The sequence below is a fragment of the Lactuca virosa genome, chromosome 6, assembly GCF_052849685.1.
Source record: "Lactuca virosa cultivar CGN04683 chromosome 6, Lactuca_virosa_CGN04683_v6, whole genome shotgun sequence".
Taxonomy (NCBI): domain Eukaryota; kingdom Viridiplantae; phylum Streptophyta; class Magnoliopsida; order Asterales; family Asteraceae; genus Lactuca; species Lactuca virosa.
The window spans coordinates 127,927,887-127,933,744 of NC_136431.1; positions in this window are offsets into that span (position 1 = coordinate 127,927,887).

A 5,858-nucleotide genomic window follows, 5' to 3' on the forward strand; every position below is an offset into this window, starting at 1 on the left:
TCTGCCTCACGGCGAAAGGCTACGCTTTTCTTGAAACCGACTCTCAAACCGGCCTTCTATGTCTTCACGAACCCTAGGCTCTGATACCAAGTGTAGGTATACCACCTGATATTACCTTGATACCCAAGGTATGAACTGAACAAAGAAAAAGAAAAGAACAAGAACGAGGAATTACTTGGTGAACTTTATTGTTGGAAAAAGTTAACTTAAACATCCTAAATATTAACCTTATTTATACTAATAAAACTAGAATCCTACTCTAATACCAAAACTAGGAAAAACAACCTTCTAAAATCAAAGTTATCCTAATATAATAATACTTTCCTTATTAACTAACCGATTAATCCAACAGTCTCAACGGCTTCACCTCCATCTCCCTGTTAACATTCAACAACAATAAATACCCAATAGATCATCTACTGAGAAATAAAATTGTCCTACGCAAATAAGTAAAAACACATACAAGCGAAATCCCACTCAAACCACATGAAAATTTTAACCAAAGTCTAGCATTATAGGCTATGGGAATACCACCACCACATCACACAGGGGCGAAGCCAGAATTTCGGGACAAGGAGCATACATCATAATAAGATAATAACTTGTTTTGATTATATAGTTAGTTTAAGATTGGAGGTTATTCTCTAAGATCATGAATAAAAAAAATATAATTTACTTATCCAAAATTAAAATATAATTGTTTTAAGTTCAATATTAATAGACTCTTCTATATTATTCTTTTCACATTGGGAGACATTTTTATAAACATCTTCTATAATAATATTATTAACATATTGTAATTGTAGTTCATAAACATTTTCTTTTTGTTTGAAAAAAAATCAATGGTTCTTTATATGCTCCGGACTAATTTACCTCATGATTATCATATTACCAATCATAATAAAATTATTAATTATAAATTGCAAAAATTTAACATGTTAGAAAAGTGAAAGGTTTTCTATTACTAATTAGAAAATGAAATGCTGGTATATGGTAGCAACGACATCACCTTCTTAATTACAACCAAATCCCCACTGTTAATAAAAAAGGCACTAAGTTTCAAATATTAAAATAAGATGAAAGGAGCTTTGGGCTTTATTTACCGAAATAGGCCCTAAATTTAATAATGGGCTGTGTATTATGTCCAATACTATATTAAATAATTGAAAGACTTGGAGGGGGCGCAACATCCGGCTGCCCCAATACCGGCTCCGCCATTGACATCACATCGTGTTTATGTCATATATAAGAAACGCGATTTCTCGTATCGTGCTCGTGTTCAAAATTCGACACGCTAATAACACGATAAAAACACGAAATTAACTGTTTGTGTCATGTTCATCTTCGAGTATATATTTAGTAGCATTCTATGTTGTATTGTTATTATATGTTATTTTCTTGGTATTACTCGTGTTTGTCGTATGTAAATTATTTTTTACAAGAACATACGTTATGATATTATGCAAATTGTTAATTGTAGCTATTTTTTGTAGTGTGATGGTGTTTTTCGTTTTTTCGTGTTTTTCGTTTTTGTCGTCTTTTTATTGTGTCGTGTTCGTGTTAATAAACAACAACGCAATATCCTGTCGTGTCATGTTCGGGTTAAGAAAAAGTAATTTGTGTCGTGTCGTGTTAGGCAAATATGGATGACTGCCTGAATTGCCACCCTATATATATATATATATATATATATATATATATATATATATATATATATATATATATATATATATATATATATGGGACGGTTCACTTGATATTAAAAAAACTAGTGATCTTGATATTCAACCTCAACCACATATTTCTCATTTGCCGTTCTAACGCTCCAGCATACCGGCATCAGCGGTGTATGCCTAATCATAAATGATTATATGGAAGAAAGGTAAAATCATATATGATTATACATATGTGTATATTCACGGATTGATTAATCATATATGATTATAACGGTTGACGATAGAAGAGGTGGTGGTGGCAGAGGTGGCACTACTATAAATAACGGAGGTGACAGTGGTGGTTCGGTTGGTGGCAAAGGTGCTGGTACTGGTGGTGGTGGTGGTAGTTGTGGTGGTAGGAAAGGTGGGGGAGGTGAAAGGAATGAACGACACTACATAATCATTTATTATTATAATTTGTTTTTGGAAACGGCAAACGAATTAAGTGGAGCCTACTCACAATATTCCAACGAGCACCACGGGTTCGAGCTCCTTTACAGGGCAAACCCATCCCCCATAGGGATTTCCAGGGAAAAATTCCCCACATGTGGCACCACAAGAGGTAGTTTATGGGAATAACACTCCCAGCCTCACGCCCCACATGAGTATAAAACCCGGTGCATCAACCCAGCTAAGCTGGACATCACTTGCATTTATTATTATAATTGACCCGCCCCGCCGGTACTCCAGAAGGTTAGAGCGGTAGATGTGAATTATGTGGTTGGGGTTTAATCTTAAGATCTCTATTTTATTTTGAATCGCAACGGAACCTACCTTTCTCTCTCTCTCTCTTTATATATATATATATATATATATATATATATATATATATATATATATATATATATATATATATATATATATATATATATATATATATATATATATATATATATATTGTAACACCCGGAATCCAGAAGGCTAATTAAGGTAAGAAAATCTCCAATCAAGAGGGCAACCCGTCGAGTTCAAGGGTGGGAACTCGACGAGTAGGAATTTGTCACGCGTGTTTTTGGAAGACCAACTCGACGAGTTGGAGGGGACCAACTCGACGAGTTGGACTGGGTTTGGGAAACCCTAGATTCGGGATTTTGAACCCTATTTAAACACCTTAATCCTTTTACCTTGGCCTCATTTCCAACCTCCATTGTCCTAACCCTAGATCTCGAAACCCTAATGCTATTGTGAGTGTTTGTGAGCTATTTCAATTGTTTTAGTGTGTGTTTTGAAGCCATTGGAAGAAGGAGAAGATTGAGGACACAAGAAGGAGTTGTAGATCTAGAAGCTTTGCTTCATCCAAGACATTTTGCTGGTATAAAGCTTGAACCTTGCCTTGTAGTTGATTAGATCTCTTTGTTGGGGTTAAGTTTTGGTTCAAATGCTATGATTCTTGGGACCTGGATGTCCCAAATGGAATTACACTTCAGATCTAGTGTCTAGAGGGGCTCTCATGGCATAAAGGTGCCAACTTTATGGCCATGGAAGTCCCATGCAACCTCTAAGCTTCTATTTTGGCCTTTCTAGCTCTAAATGGCCATGCATGTGGATAAATCTTGAAGCTTTACGAGATCTTCTTGTCCCTAGAGTCCAGATCGATGACCCCATGGTCTATCTTGCAGCTTTGGTGATGTTTGGATTAAGACCTTGACCTTTTTGGGTTAGGGTTTGAGCTTAATCCATTTAGGAAATGTATTAATGGGTAAAGTTGGAAACTTTACCCTTCTAGTAGCAATTCCAGTCTGGATTCGGAGTATAGAGTGTAGATCTAAAGAATAAGGGCTTAATGCATTAAGAAATGCTAACAGACTTAAGAACTAAACGAGTTCATAGAGAAACTCGACGAGTTGGGTCGAGGAATCCCGATTCTGTTAAAGGGAAGAACTCGACGAGTTCATGGAAGAACTCGACGAGTTCATGGAAGAACTCGACGAGTTGGATCACGATTTCACAGTTATGTGATTCATGGGAACTCGACGAGTTGAAGGGCAAACTATGACTTGGATGTTGACTTTGACCTTGACTTTGAATTTGACCAAGGTTGACCCTGGAGGGTTATGAAGTATGAAATGGGTTCAAAAGGGTTTAGTGGACTCCATATTTGGACAAGTGTAGGTGAGGGGTAGAATGGTCTTTTACCCCAGTGACGACTTATGGCTATGTTATGAGAATCCCGAACTTAATTAGTTTGTATGATGACTAGCAGCACGGGGAGCCGAAGGATCAGCAATTCGGGGATTTGCCAGCTAGCAGCCAGAGAATTATCCGTGGGATTAAGCTTTACGAGGCGAGTTTCCTCCTGTAGGAACGGGTCGAAAGCACCAATGTCGGCCCGTATACGTATGATTAAATTTTTATATGTATGCTTTTCCAGACGAAGGTCCGATGTCAGGCGGGTTCTTGGTGTTATTTCAAGGAAGTGAATCTTGGTGAGCAAGCTTGATGTGGCTTTGGGGTTGTAGATCCAGAACCCTCATTCTCTTGGGAAGCTTCAGGAGGTTTAAAGTTCTTATCTTGATTCCTTCTCATGCTAGTTTGAGTTTAGGGCAAGATTTGAAGCTTTTATGGTGTATTAAGTTATCCTTGTGAGTTGGAGCCACTCCAGGAGCTTGGAGTGATAGATCTTGCCCCTTCTGATGTTGTTAATAAAAATGCCATCTTAATTGTGAGTATTTGAACAAGCATGAGTTTGATCCCTTATTGTGACACTTGTTGGACAAAATCAGATTTTGGTTCCCATTAAGTCATTCAAAAAAGTAAAGTTGCCAACTTTATGAGTTATGGACTTAATTCGAAGGTTTCCTGAGATTTGGGGGCTAAGTGCTTAATGAGTTAAGTCAAAAATGAGTTTTTTTTAAGGACGCTAATACGTCGCGCGTAATGTGCAGTACACCCTACGTACAAATTTTTGTCCCCGTCCTAAATCGTTGAGCGTACTCCGAGCGTACAAGGTGTATGCCGAGCGTACGCGTCCAACATGCAGTTATGGAGTTCAGACCTTTTTGGACTTTGGAGCTTGGGTCTTGGGCTTGGATCGAGTTTTTGGGCTTATTCGTTGAAGTGAGGTTTTATTTTATTAAGTTGGTAATAATTTATTGGGTTGCCTTATTGGGCCTTGTGGTGTCATTTCGGTTTTGGGTTATTTTTAGGCTTGGTTGCTTGGGGCATTGTTGGACCATCAGAGAACAAGTGTTTTGGATTAGAGAGAAGTTAATCGGCTTTAGGGTAAGGCCCATGTAAGGGTTTGGGTCCAATTTGGAAAATTATGCCATAAGCAGGCTTTGGATGATTATTTGGTTTGTGGGCCTTTTGATTGTGAGTTTGGGCCTTAGTCTTGGACCAAACTAGGTGAAGGGTAAAATGGAATTTTTACCCCCCCCCCATTTATGGATTGTTGTTTTTGGGTTTGGAAACCCAATTTTTAATTGAATGTTTTCATGTTTGTTAGCGCGGAGATTCCAACGGATTTGCAGTCAGAGATATATTTGTGGGTTCAGCTGTCGAGGTGAGTCTCCTCACTGTACTATGGGTCTAAGGCACCGATGCCGACCCATTTGGTTTATTTATTATAGGAAGAACATGGGGCTGGCCCTTGGCATTTTGTATGAAAGACCAGTGTGACAACTCGAAATTCCTATCTGGTACAAATCTTTCAAAAATGTAAGTGTTTCTTCTCTTGATTTGTTCATACAACACTTCATCTAGTAGTTATACATGATTTCATCCATGAAATCTTCTCTTTTTCATAGATCTTCATGTGTTCTTCATTTCACCAAGAACACCAAGAACACACACTAGTGTTTTTGCCTATAAGTAAGTACACTCCTCCTAACTAGTTATTTACTTAGAATACTTGTTAAACCATTGAAAAACATCAAGAATACCCAAGAACACATGGGTTTACGGCCAAGGCAATCTCCTTGGACCGTAAACACCATAAGGTGGTGCATATGTGCCATCATTACCTTCTAGGGCTTGGGTATTGGACTAGAACCTTGCATGCATGAGCTAAAGACCTTAAACCACGAAATGGTAGGAGTTACCATGGGTTTACGGCTGTAAACCCACTTGGACCGTAAACCCAAAACCGTAAACTCCATGGGAGTTGGTCCATGAACCGTAAACCCTAATAAGGGGGCCATATGA